A 15,498-nucleotide genomic window follows, 5' to 3' on the forward strand; every position below is an offset into this window, starting at 1 on the left:
GGGACCCTGCTCAGTCGCATTTACTGCAGGTGCAGCGGTTACGTTTTCTCCTGGCAGTGCATAAATGCAAGGTTTGCAGAACAGGTCTCCAAGGAGACAAAGATTAGGTGCACAATATTTTGGAACACTGTATCCTTCAACGTTGAATAAACCAGAGCTTTACATAGGAATCTCTTCCTACTTAGTTCGGGCGGATTTTAACCTTTCACCCACTCCAGACGTCTATTGGAGTATTTACGGTAGAAAGGGGTCTGTGTGAAAAATGCACGACTGAGTTACTCTAACGTCTTGCGTTAGTTTTATCGCCTTACCAAACATTGGGCGCCAAGTAGTGTAGTTCCTATTTTCCCAATAGGCCCTGCGCATTGGAATAACATAAACAATAGTATGGACGTAGAAGTGCGGGTCTTCCAGGTCTCTACTGACTATGCTAAACTTAATTGGGTTTGTTACCAACTAGCTCAGAGGTCACTGGAAACTTTCTTGACTGAATAGGAAGTGATCAGCTTCCCTGGTACAGACAAGAAGGGATTCAGTTTTCCAACAACCACATAAACATGACAACTTTGCTCCTTAGAATAAGAGTCAATCTCTAGAGTCGTGTGAAACAATAGACAGTTATTTTACTCAGTCAGTTGGGCAGATTACTTACACCAAGATGCAGAGAATAGAGAGACGGTCATTTTCAATAAAGGTATTATTTATTGAACAGTCTTTCTTCTCATGCAAGAGAAATGTATTGCCACAATTGCAAGACTAGTTATTATAAAAAGTGCGTACAGTAAGTATTGCGAAATAATACTGTAAAAGCATTGATATGGTTTCTTAGCCATACAATGGTTAAAATGAATAAAATATATACATTCATATATACATTTAGCTAACGTACTCAACTGGTGCTTCTATCTACACCTACCCCAGTGTACCTGACCTAAACCTAATACTTGGGAGGGAGTAAGTAAGTAGCAGTTTTAGTTAAGTTGGTTTTGCCAGGGTTTGCTTCAAGAATTCTCTCTAAGTGTTTAGTCAACACCATACCTCTGGAATAGAATGTTGGAGGTCTTGTATCTCCTTCCAGGACTCGATATCCCAGTCACTCGCAAGAGTAGGCTGGAAACGCCGGAGCTGGATTTTCTCGGCAGGAGAAAAGACAGCGTCTCTCTCAGCGCGTCGAGGAGGAGGAGGGGCAGCGTCCGTGGGCAGCTTGCATCTGCTGGGCTCTGCAGGGGACAGCTGTTCTGCTCCTATGTTCACCACACCATCGCTATCATCAATGTCGTTGAGGCAGCGTTTGCTTAAGGCAACGTTGATAATATTTATACCTGAAAGGTGCCTGGTTTGACGTAAGTTTTTGGACATAAGACGTCAATAAAGATGTCACTAGGAAGTGATCATCTCTCAGTGCTCATTAGAGTTCTATTACTAATCAAAACATAGCAAGCGGGGTTTTCCCAGCTTGCTGAGTTTTATCTCGTTGAAGAACTTGGAGTTTAATCTAGGAATCTTAGATAGTGGCTTCTGCTGTGTCATTTGCTCTACTGAGCTGCAGAGGAAGAGATTCTGAAATGTGGCTCTGATCGTGTTAGGCCAGAGACGAGTTTCTGAAATATCGCTCTTGATCGTTTATGCCATTATAGGGGAATAAATGGATTATGGCCGTATAGGGGCATAAGGTCACAGTATTGATCGGGGTCCTAGATTAGAACGCGACAGCATAAGTTGTGGCGTGTGTTGGAATCCATAACTGGTGGATTTCAGTAGTTTTACACATTTGAGCCAGAGCCATGCCTCAGATTTTAACTGTGTATTATTAGCATGAAATCAGTTGCTACTCAGTAATGATATTTAGGATCACATTTCCATAGGAAATGCTTTTTTTGTTTGCATATAATTTGCCTTTATATCACTAATCTTCACAAGAACTTCCCCCCTAAAGTCTCATTCACCTCAGCTCTTTTAAGAACGATTTGAAATGTGAAAGTACACCAAATGTGGCAGAAAGCTAGATCTCAGCACTGGTGCTTAAGATGTGAGTCACAGTACCAGAGATAGTCAAAGGTAATGCCAACATACTTATAATGAGTGACTGTATTCAGTCTTGATCCACAAACAAACCAAGTAAAACAGTTTTTAATGCGTCTAAAATTCATAGCATTAGTTGTAATGCAATTCATAAGCAGTTTAATATTTTTGTTGCTATCTGTAAAGGAATTCCAAAGTCTTTGTAAACCATGTCAATTCCAATAAGCTTTTATAGTCCGTCTATGCGGAAAAGCTAGAAAGCAGTAGGCTGAGTTTGCAATGTTAAAACAGATGCTTTTATGTGATTCTTAGGAACAGGGTATAGACCAAGCCATATATCTTGCACAGCATAGAGGCTGATTAAGATAATATTCCACCTTTCCCTTGTATTCTTGTTGCCAAGGTCCCTTTCTAAGCAGTACGGAACCTGTTGTAGCAGTTGCAAATGAAAGTCAACTGATCAGCACTGTGAGACTAAAGTTGGGCAGACTTGCACTTTAGAATGGGACTGTTGAGTGAGGAGAGAAGGGAGGAAGACAATGTTTGTGTTCTCAGCCATGCATTGGGCACTCCTCATAACTAGCATAAGAGAATATATGGGTGCGTAACTTTATAAACGATGTACTTGCCCAAGAGATGGGATGCTTCAGAAATATGCTTACATACGGGGACAGACAGTAAATCTCACCCGTATTATGAATAACAGTGGCTATGTAAGAAACATAAAAAGTTTGTCCATGATTCGGTGTTTTGAAACTTAATTGTATATTAATGTATTCGTTTGATGATGTTTGATGCTGTACTTGGCAAAACTAGTCATTTTATTTGTTATTGCAGTGACCCCTGACGAAGGGCACCAGAGGCCCAAAATGCATTGGCTATTAGAATAAACAACACTGTCCTTAACGAAATTGCTTTACTCATGTTCTGTGCAAGAGGTTTGGATGGCCCAGCCAGAAACTGGATTACAACAAAATATATGGATTTACTTTGTTTAGTTGGACAACTGCCTACACTAGGTAACTCCTGTTGTACGTTTGGCAGGGGCGATAACATGCCCCTATTTTGAGAATGTTATTTACCAGGTGCCAGTAGGGCATGGCACCAAGCCAAACGGCACGCCAATAGTGGACGTTTGAAAAGCAATTGTAAGAAAATGGTGTGCATCCCTACTCCTGAGAATTCTTTCAGAAATATACTTGCCATGTTACAAAATCCAGTTGTCCCTTTTGATGACATTCATTGTGTTGAAAAATTATGGCAACATCCTTATTATATCAGCATACTGATAATAGCCTCTGCTATTATGCTAGGACTCATATTATATCTGAGCTTTAATTCTAGCCATCTTTCCAGAGATGTACATGCAGGTGTTGGAAGTACAGTTCAGGGGGTGTGTGAGGAGCACTCCTATTTAAGCTTAAGCGAACATTTTTATGGCGCAATTTGAAGCAGAACATTTGGTTGAAACTACAATGTGGACACAAGTTAAAATGTACTGTCGTTTCATAGACGACATCTTTTTAATTTGGCAAGGTACTGAGGAAACCCTATTGGATACCATACAACATCTCAATCAGGTGAACCCAAGGATTCAATTTACACACAAAATAGATCGTCACACGATGGATTTTTTAGATGTGAGGATACATAAACACCCTAGGGTTTCAACACAGACTATATACCAAATCTACAGATCGTAATAGTGCATTGCACTATACCAGTTTCCACCCAAGACCATTAGTGAAGAATCTACAAGTGTCCCAATTCATTCGCATTAAGTGGATTTGTTCACAAACTACAACATGTGATTCTAACATTGAAAGGTTTGCTCAAAGATACCAAGAACGTGGATATCCTACGCAAATAGTGGAATACAGTAGAGAGAGAGTTCAACAAATGGACAGACAAACATTGTTTCAACCAAGACCCCCAACTCACCAGGATAGATTGGTATTTGTGACAAAATTCACAACATTATCCACGAGAATTAAACGGTTTATCAATCAAAGGTGGGAACTTCTATCTACAGAGAAGGACTTTCATAGCGTATTTTCACAACAACCAATGCATGCGTACACGAGAGGTCCCAACATTAGATAAATACTCAAACGGACCACATTAGATGACCGCAATACCGACCACAAGGGCACCGTACTTTGCCAGAACTGTACACACTGTAACAACATAATTACAGGCAACACTTTTACACATCCAACCTCCGGCAAAACCATAAGATTGAGACACACCAGTGATTGCAACGTTCAAAATGTGGTATATGGGATTAAATGCCCATGTGGAAAGATGTATGTCGGCAAAGCTGAGCGGAAGATCAAAACCAGATTAACTGAGCACAAAAGCAGAATACATAACCAGCACTTATCATCACCGCTAGCTACCCACTGGAAGGAAGCCAGTCATAAGATTTCCCAACTACGGTTTTTCATTATAGAAAAAGTGAAGATTCAACCTGGCATTGATAACAGACAGAGACTCCTACAAAGAGAACTATATTGGATAAAACAATTGCAGACTATGCACCCTACGTGGTTAAATGACAGATATGATCTATCGTGTTACCTTTAGAATAAATGAGGTAGATTGCCTAGTGACCTAGTGTCTAGTATAGTTCCATGATTCATATTACTACTTTTAGAATGGCATCATGAATAAGATAATAAGAATAGATGTATTTTGTGATTTCTGACTGTACATTTCATTTGGTGAATGACACATGGTACCCTTAGCATTACAGTACAACATTGATGTTGAAAATAAGTTAGTACATAGATTATCATTTATGCCACTGTAAATCTTTTCAGTACATTAACACACATCTGTACATACGTCAAGTACGGGGAGAACATGACAAATGCGAACTTTGATATAGAACTTGAGTAATACAGTGAGCTTGCCCCCATCTAATTAATCACACAGAACCCGGAGCTTTATGACTCTCTGACTAATAGGAAACATGAACACTAAGTATGTTCTTTAACACCGTTTCTTTCTATATATAAAAGTAAGATGGAGCAATGGTGTCTTGTTACACTTGCTTCCGGATTAGATGCAATTTTCCGTATAATATACACATCATTCTAGGACTATTCTTATTTATCAGTCTCAAGACAATGTGATGTTTTCACAGAGAGAAGTAACATCTTCATATGAATATTGCACACTTTAAAATGGCGTTGTGCAACACCACCCATTTTAGTTACATTCTGAGGCTTGAGCACGGAGCAGGCGGAACCGTATAATGTACCGATCGTCACGTAGAAATTCAAATAATAATATAAGAAAGTGGTGTCTCGTAATCTCTTCCGGATTCGATGCATTTTCCTGTATAATACACACATCATTCTAGGATTATTCTTATTCATCATTCTAAAGATAATATGATTTTTTCGTAGATACAATTCTATATGAATATTGCACACTACAAAATGGCGCAGTGTAACACCACCCGTTGCAGTCACATCTTGAGGCATGAGTACGTCGTTTGTGTTTAGCATGTGGCACGAACCATAGAATGGTAAATACGAGTGAGACGCCGTGTGATCGCTTATCTCACCGGTAGAACTTGACGCGAGTATTCGGTTAAGAACACCGACTGCAGCAACTACAGGTATCTTCTCTTCATTTGACTTCTTCCGTTTGTAGATAGAACCGGCAATTTTAACAGTCCGATACTGAAAGCAATTTGTTTACTCCCTTTTTTTAGGAAGAATATTGATTCAACAGGTATGTTGTTCTAACCCGATGGTGATGATATATACCCCATCGTGAATGCACACAAATATCTAAACGCCCTATTATGCGCTTACAGGTCGTCATAACCAGTCAAGATAAGGTAGGACCTGCTATTTATTTTTTAGAATTATTCATCCATTGACACTAAGGAATGGTCACAATCAATTGCCGGGCTTTAACTTCTTCCCATAGAACTTCAAGTCCCAGAAATCATTGGGTAAGCATGAAGCTATGGCTTTTATGACTTAGATCTCATATTGCATCTTTCTAAATATAATATTCGGTGTCATGGTTTTTATTTTCAGCAGACTGATCACGCAAATACCATAGAGAGGTATGAAATAGAATTATTTACAAATAGTTACTCCCATGGCACATGTTATACACAATACATTTACACATTATGTTGTTTATTTTTTTTTTCAGATCATCCCCTGATGAAGGCACTATCTGGTGCCGAAATGCATTGGGCAGGAATTTATAAAATGTGAAATGTTAAGTCATGATTGGTTATAAAATATGTTATTACAGTGAATAATGTATAATGTATTGAAAAATATTGTGGACATTTATTTATCACAATTGTACAAAGATTATGGAATGCAAACATAAGTTGATTGATTGAGGAGAATCAGATTATGATATTAAATAACTGATTGACAATCGTATACAGAGTTGAAAGTGTATAATTAATTAAGGTGTAGGACAACACCATGTGCACAGTGCACAACTAGATGAGAGTTCATCCCATCATAACCGGTGTTGGAAGTAGGTAGGAAGTAATATTTATAGGGTTGGGATGCATTATGAATCTGACACACTCACATATTTACATGTTTAAGGGTATTCATCTACTCCTCTCTAGTCATTTCCTGTACTAGAAATGATTTGAAATTAACTTCTCACAAGGAAAAAGATTGTGACACCCTCCGTTCGGATGAGTAGCTCTACAAAAGCTACTAAATTAAGCTAAATAAATTAGTAGGTGCTAGAAATATGGTGTTTAGTGTAATTACTGCTGTAGATATCTATGTTTCAATTTTCTACAGTGCATATCTATCCCCTGTATACAGGGACCAGAAAAGTCATACACCTCCCCCTAAATCATGGGTACTAGCAAATATTTTCCCAGGGGCAAAAAGATCATTTCTGGTGTGACCGAGGAAGTGTAAAGTGGGCGTAGGGGAAGCAACACATGTATATCTAGTATTTGAATTGCAACTGGGAGGCATCCCAGCTTCCAAACTGGACCAAACGGTGTGATCCTGGGCAATTGTTTTATTTCACTTTGCCTATTGGCATTGTTGTCAGGGTGGGGGAGGAAGTAGACATGAATGTTTCTATATTCGTGCTCGAAAACTGTAAGTTTAAAGAAAGAAATTGCACTTTTAAAACCTGATGTACTGAGGTGAAATGTTTCTGCAAGTTAATGAAATACACTTTTCTGAATTTTGAAGGGACTTCATCATATTTTTACACGTTTGTTGCATTGTTGCAAAATATCTTTAAAAATAAAAGTGTTCTTAAAATGAAGATGTGCGGGACAGCGTCTGTGCTTCTTATTCTTTTCTTTTTTTTACTTTTTCAGTTCGACTGTAAATAAATGCTTGTATTTATTTAATATCTTTATGAGTATTAGAGCTATGAAACGTAATCAGCTGCCTAGTGCTGCTGTTTAACCAGGGCCCGGATGTAAAAGTCAGGCGGACCGCATTCAGCCCCTGGAATTTACTTTGAGTTTCACTGCTGTAAATGATAGGGTTGAACAACACAGCTCAATATGAATTGCCTTGATAAAACAAAAGACAAGGCATTTAAACAGGAACAATTGGTTTAAATAAACACTGTGGCCAGGACTACAGCTTACAGAAACAAATCTAAGGACTGTCTCAACACACAATCAATCCAAGCGATTGTTCTACAGTTTTGGGAGCAATAAATGTACATCCGGTGATCCGTGTTTGGTAAAGGAATGCGGGTCTTGTCTTTGGAGTCATAAATAAGAGGTACCTGGTAACAAATGCTGGTGGACCTTTATGTGGGCACAATGTGGGTGTTTGGGTAGTGTGTCCAGATGCCTAGCATGAGATGCGCGTGGTCAATGCATGTACTGTGTGTGTTGTTTCCTGATTGGCTGCATGTTCCTAACTCTATGTGGCATCTGACTTTATGATGTTTGGGAATGCTTGCACCCCTCTGACCATGTGTGCTTTAGTGAGGCTAATTTCCATGGACCCTTGTGGTGTCACTGTGCTTATCTGGAGGATGGACCTGAGTTTCCTGTTCAAAACTTTTATGCCAGCTATGTGCCACCCAATCTATGACCTGTCAATCAGTATACCGCTGTCCTGGGTTAGAGAGCCTGCCTGATCACGTATTTTCAAAATGGGGTTCATGGAGAGTTCATGATGGGTGAATTTGACAATAGCAATGCAATTTCATCTGTGTATGCGAATAGACCATCATAAGCATTAGCACCGTTTTTATCAATAACAGCATTTCCCCTCTGTAATTGAATTTTTAACTACATTGCCTAACCCATACTTCAGAACAGTCACATTATTGGGGACATTCTGTTATTAAGTTTTGACTACTGCTCCTACGTTCCTAGTTATTTGCATTCTACCTAATTTGAGGACAGCATTTTTACAGCAAGAAGAACCCAATTGAAAGAAACCACACAAGATCAATAAAAGATGAAAATGGGCAACAGTGATGTGCACAGTCTGGTCACCTACCGGGGGATTCAGGCAAACAAGTTTAGATATAATCTCACTATAGTGGTTCTAGAGGGAGGAATTCTTCCCTTCCACAGTACCACTCCATGTAATCTGTACTTACAAAAGGTAACCGGATTGTGTATCCGAACAACCCACTGGAGAAACAAAGGGAGGGAAAAATGGACAGACGCACACATGTGTTAAGACGAGAACCCTCACTCACCCAAGGGTTACATGCTCCCTCAATGGGTACCTTCTTACACACCGGGACTGCAAGAGACCCAGTGTGGGCTACAACTCTCCCGTAGGAGAGGAGCGCAAGATGTTTTTTATCATCCAATGTAGGGCGGAGTAAAAGGGCAGAGTGCAAAAAATACTAAAGTTAAATGTGAGTTCAAAACTATCTCCTGGTGGGCAACATCAATATTTTATTAGTGTCCCTCGTGGATAGATTAAAAATGCTCTGTGAAGATATGGATATTCCCTATTAGGATCAGGTCAACATGTTTGCGCCTTAAATAGACCAGAAATGTTCTTGCCATTCCTCAGGACCATTCACTATGTCACTCTGCTTAGTTAGCGCAAAAATAATAATATTAAGAGTAGGTTACCATACTTTCACTAGTGTAGGATTAATCAGTGGTACCAGCTTTTAGTAAGGTCCACATTCTGTAAAGATATAAGAACACACATCAAAAACACAGTATGAATATTATAAGGTCCCATTATTTACAAAACACCAGTGTCCCTCACCAGCACTGCAAAAGTATGTGAATAAAAACAATTTAATGTATATAGTCTAACCAATTAGAGGCTATTAGTCAGCATCCACATTCATAAGTCCTTTTGTAGCAGGTATCAGGACTCTAAAGGTATGCAATTTACAGTAACATATTGTCAGACAAAACAACAGATTCCTAGTCCTCTCCACCTTTAAAAATGCATCACACTATACTCAAGACGTGGGCAAAGTGTTGCACGGTAAATTAAATGTTTTTAACCATAATAATTCAACTTCTTGCGAGAGCTGTACTTTGTGATCTAGAGTTACATAGTATGACTGGGCATTGTTAATGCTGTCAGATAGCCCATCAAGTATATGTAATCCCACATTAAGTGAGCCTGCTATCACACTTGCAATCTGGGTTGATTAACTACATCACAGCAACAGAACAAAGAAGCATTGGCATATCCAATAGGTCTCGCTTTTGGGACCTTATAATTATTTAGTTATGCAGCACAATATCCTTGGTGCAACAACATCCACTGTTGCATGGCTAAACACTTATAAGGTCCCAAAGGCGATACCTATTGGCTATGCCAATGCTTGTTGATTTTGTGCCTTCTACCCGAGGTTACTAGCTGAGATGACTCCATGTCACGAAGGACGAACACTTCAGTGCTGGTCTTTTCTTTTGCAAATCATTATTTTCAGGTGTGTTTGTTGAACAGCATCAATTAGAGTGAACCAGGACTTCAACTCACTCCCAGAATCCATTCAGTTCTTAAACAAAAACCCAGACTTTGTGCAAATCATCCTTGTTGACAGATCGTCATTCGGCAACCTTGCCCCTGATGTTTTCTATCCCCCCTCTTCTCGCCAAAATACATTTATTCAGTGTACTAAATAATTCAAACAACCAATCAACAAATGTCATTACTACGAAGGGCAGCTTTGTAAGCCTCCCTCAGGCAAACAGAACAGGAACAACATCTACATAGCAGCAGGCTTTCCGCCCGCCAGAAGCACTTTGGCACTTTGACAGGTGTATGAAGGCCTGCGTATATGCAGTTTCAATACAATGCAATAGACTAATTCTGCTGATGCAGCTGCAGGGCAGACTTCCAAAAACACAAAAAAGGTATGTCACATGCTGCAGTGCAAACCTACCTAACTCAGCCAACTTACAACACAGGCAAAAAGCAGGGCAAACTTCCATGGCACCCTTTAAACAGCTACAGAACAGAGGGGTACCATGCAAGCATCCCTTGTCATTGAGTGTCATAGAGTTCTAATGTTTGATGACTTCAAAGTGGATAAACAAAATGACAAGGTCATGAGGAAAGAAACGTAATGTTGTCATGCAAAGGACTGTTGATGCAATTCAACAGAAAGGGAGGTTGATTTGCAGCTGCACAATGTTCTTAACACTGGTAAGGTCTCAGCTGGAGAAATGTGTGGGCACCACAAATGTGGCAATTGCGTGTCCTGTTCAAGGACACTGGAAGGAAATGTTTTTGACCATGATGGGGTCAAATGCAAGCATGATGCGTTCACAAATTGTATGACCAAGAATGTGGTCTATGCTGTGGTGTGTCCATGCAATAGAGTGTACATTGGAAAGACTTGCCAATCCATCAATGTAAGGATCACACAACACCAATCCCGAATAAAGAAAAAAGTCTTGTCCGCACCGATGGTTGAACATTTCTTGAATAACAACCATAGTGAAAATTATTTTAAATGGACAGTATTGGTCTGGATTGACCCCAAACATCAGTCCAGTGTTGAAACTGTGTTATTGCAAAAAGAGGCATATCTCATTATGAAATTCGACAGTGTCAACAAAGGACTTAACTGTCTAAGTGAAGTCAATAGGGCGTGAGAGCCACGTGCATCATAACAATTGCTTGGCCTAACTACAAATCCCATAAGACACTGCAACTGACTTTATGGCTCCAGACGTTTTGATTGGTCACACCAACATCACATGACCGACACTTGAATCTTGAACTTGTTGGCATTTCCGCGGATCCTGCTAGCTGCATGAATCCGGGGCAGAGTGAAACTGACAAACGCTGTTAATCGTGCCCTACAACGGTAAGCCACTGAAGTAGCACTGGCGGCTTCTTCCTGGTATTTCAATGTGGGACCAGTTCAGTGACTCTCTCCCGCCCTTTTACTCCCTACAGAACTGAAGCTCTTTGAAGCAGCAGCGGCCTTAATTTCCGTGTTCTTCTCGTTCCTCTTACGAGTAAGTCTCTTACTTTCTAATGAGTTTCAGTCGCTTTGCGGACACACAAAATTCTTACTTTGTGTCTGAATTTTTTCAGAGATGTGAACCGATCTGAAAAATTAATACACTTGCACGACAGTAGACACGCCGCCAGAGCAAGAAGGTTCAAGGTAAATAACATCCCTGCCCCCCACCCGCACGAGCATGAGTTGGCTCACTCTGGGAACCATTTCTGACCCAAAATGTACTCTATTGCAGCGTGATACCCACGGCACTGACGACATTTTAAAAGCAAGCGCATCCTTGGTTACGAGAAAAATAAGGTATTCCGCATCTTATTGATGCAACTTATTTAAAGATTAAATGGATTGAGGACCTCTTTGTAAAAATCTTCCCCCCTGCTTCTTTTTTTGTAAACAGTTCCCATGGCTCTGACTCATACTGCCCTGATGAGAGTCCTGTGAATCAGACAGCTGGACTCAAAACGCGTCGGCATTTCGTTCTTTAACGACATTCAATGCCAGGGACATTTGTTTGTTAATCCGCATCTATTCCCTGATTAAAATAAGTACAGATTGATACTGTATCATGAATTGGGGTGACACCTTACAAGTTTTTTCACCCCACAGGATTTGTATTGACGATTGAGTTTGTGATCATTGAGTTTTTAGTAACTGTTAATTGTTCCATGTTTTTGTAAATTGCGAGCACACTGTTGTTGTATCTATAATCACACGTTCACTGTTATGTTTTCTCATTGTAAATATTTATGACTAGCAGCCCGCCCCAGCGTTGGCTGGGGCAGAAAGGGGCTGAGGGCAGTACACCCGCTCCCGCCTGACCCCCTGCCGTCCTGACCCAACCCGACCCCCTCCCATCCCGACTCCCTCCCGCCCCCACTCCTCCCGCCTGCCCCTCTGTGCACACCCGCTCCCCTCCCGTCCCGACTTCCTCCCGCTCAGACTCCCTCCCGCCCGGACTCCCTCCTGCCCTGACTCCCTCCCGCCCTGATTTTAGTGTTTGTTTACATTACCTGAGCTGCCGCTCCGCTCCTCTTCGCCATGACGCGCCAAGGTGCAAGTTCTCTCTCAATGTTTACTTTACCTGAGCTGCCGCTCCGCTCCTCTTCGCCATGACGCGCCCACGCTCCTCAGCTCCATGTCTGCCGCGATTTCAATGTTTACATTATGCTCCTCAGCTCCATGTCCGCCGCTCCAACACGTCGTCATCACGCACGTCGTCGGGCGCGTCACGGCCATCGCTAGGTCCTGGCCGGCGCTACATTCAGGGGACTACTTTGTTTACAAATTAAATTTTTTTAATTTACTTTTTAAAAAAATTTATATAGCCTATGTCCATCTACACACCCTGACATTTTCATAGATGCATCGGGTGTGTAGATTGGCGCTGTGGTTCCCGAGTTTACCTTGCCAAAAGGTGCAAGTTCTCTCTTTATAATAGTAGTATAGATTTGTTCCTCACTGTGTCTAAAAGTATATGGTAATACATAAAGTTGACGACGGTCTTTTTTTTCTGTCTAGATATAAAAAGAATTTGATGATTTATCACAAAGAAAAATGACATAAACCAATGTCAGGATAAAACAATAAAGTTTTGTTTATCCCTTTTTCGACATTCATTGTTTGAATCTACATTAGAGGCTTACGTAAACCGTCTTATTTTATTGTATGGTGTGGCCCGACCTACCCTCTTTCCCACTGGGCCCAACCCCCCTTTTTTTTCTTCAAGAATAGGGAGGAGGCATTGAAATTTAAAAAATTGTAAGATAAGATCTCTTCTCTAGAAACTGCTAGACTGATTGGGTATCCAGATAACCTGCCACAAGTACTTGAAACCTGGAACGTTAATGCTCTGAATATAGGGCGGAGTTAGATCTAAAAGTTATGGCGCAATGGGCTGCCCATGGTAGGGAAAACTACGAATATGGTCAAAAAGCTGGCGCAATCTTGGCCCGTAAGATCAAAGCAGATAGGGTAAGAAATAATATTAACAACTTAATTATAGATAATCAGGGAACTATCTCTTGCGATCAGCAGGATGTGCAGAGACACTTGCTATCCCTATTCTCTAATCTTTATGAGAAGGAGGCTTCTCCAAGCCCTGATATCATCTCAAAATAGCTGAAGAACAAGGCCTTACCATGTCTGACAGAGGAAGGCCAGGACATTCTGAATAGTCCCTTTACGGAGGAAGAAATTAGAACCCATATTAAGAAAATAGGGAATAATAAAGCCGCAGGGACAGATGCTCTCCCAGGAGAAGTATTTAAAGTGTTTCAGGAGGTCTTGGTTTCAAGGCTTTGTGAGCTCTTTAATTATGTATACAGCCCAGAGGGAAGGGCTCCTCCCATCATGGAAAGAGTCCATAATAGTGCTCATATTAAAACCAGGGAAGGATCCCCTTAAGGCAGACTCCTATAGGCCTATCTCTCTGCTTAATGCGGACTATTAGATCATAGCCAGCGTTTTGGCAGGGAGATTGGCTAAGGTGGCCCACAACTCATAAATTCAGACCAAAAGGGCTTTGTTCCTGGCAGACATATCCAAGAGTTAACTCTGCAATTAATAGGCAGTATCGATTTAGCGGTGGTGCGGTCGGAGCCCTTGGCAGTGGGAGCGTATGACTCTGCAAAGACCTTCAACCGCGTCAACTGGGGCTTCTTATGGGAAGTGTTAAGAAGTATGGGCTTTGGAACAATCTTAATTGAAACACTTAGAGGGTGTTACGAGGGAGCTTCCGCAGCTATACTCTTAAACAGCCTCCTGACACCGCTCTTTAATATAAAAAGGGGCACGAGGTGGGAGTGCCCCATTTCGCCCCTTCTGTTCGATATTTATATCGAACCCCTGGCGTAGGCATTGAGGAAGGACGACTTGATCACCCCCTTTAGTGTTATGGATTACAGCTGAAAATTAGCCCTGTACGCTGATGATCTACTGGTATATACCAGTAATCCAGCAGAGGTGCTTCCTAGGGTTGAGGATACCTTGACTGAATTTGGTCTGTACTCTGACTACCTGATTAACAACTCTAAAACAGAGGTTATGTGCTGGGGGTTTGATAATTGGGCTGGTTTCCGTAGTGGCGAGTTTAAGTACCTGGGGAGAACAATAACACAAGACCTAAACAATATTACCCAGACCAACATGAAGATGGTGGCTAAGGAGATCAACCATCTATTCTCCAGGTGGCAGAACCTTCCCCTGACAATCTACGGCCGGTGAATTTGGTTAAGATGGTTATCTTGCCCAAATTGACGTACCTGTTTAGTACCATACCACTGGTTTTCCCAGATAAAATCTTGGGGAAAATCCAGGGGAAAATAGGTAGTTTCATCTGGGCGAATAAAAACTCCAGGCTCTCCTGGGAAAAGCTCAAGAGAAAGCTGCTAAAAGGAGGCCCAGCGCTCCCAGATGTGCTGTGGACCGCATTTTCTTTCCAGCTAAAAACTTTTTGCCGTCTCCTCTTTAGCCCTGACAATTCCAACAGGGGTCGGATTTTGGCTATAATGGCTAACCTTGAGGGTGGAGACACAGGCTTCTTATATCAATTTGGAGTGCAGACACCAATGGTGAAATGAGGACCTAAAATAAGATTAAAAAAAAAAAGAATCGTGAATGCAAGCACCAGGGAACAAACTGAAAGAAGGCTCTCGAGATGATCTGGATAGAAACAAAAAGCCAATGCAAGTTGTCCTGGTGGCAGACATGTTGGAGTGATGGGAAAGAAGGAAGAGAAGATGAGTATCATTGGTGCTCCCTGGAGAGAAGCTTCAAAATCAGCCCCCAGTAAGCAAACAAGCATTTGTAATGCAATAGGTTCTCGCATTTACGAAATGTTAAACTATTGGCGCTGTAAATGACAATGCCTTTTATTTCTCTATTTTCAAAACGAACACATAGATAAAAGGTTTGTCATTTACAATGCCAGTAGCTAAAAGTCTCGCAAATGCGAGACCTATTGCATTGCAAATGCTTGTTTAAAGCCCTCCCAAGAATGTGTGTAGACCACAAACATACCAGGAT

At 41.0% G+C, this 15,498-nt stretch overlaps 1 protein-coding gene across 1 annotated transcript in view; it reads left to right on the plus strand.

Annotated features, from left to right (window-relative positions):
• Positions 1-15,498, plus strand: part of LOC147732923 (histamine N-methyltransferase A-like) — an 855,634-nt gene that overhangs the window by 54,457 nt on the left and 785,679 nt on the right. The gene's annotated exons all lie outside the window — the stretch shown is intronic.

This window comes from Lissotriton vulgaris, chromosome 2_1 (assembly GCF_964263255.1).
Source record: "Lissotriton vulgaris chromosome 2_1, aLisVul1.2, whole genome shotgun sequence".
Lineage (NCBI taxonomy): Eukaryota > Metazoa > Chordata > Amphibia > Caudata > Salamandridae > Lissotriton > Lissotriton vulgaris.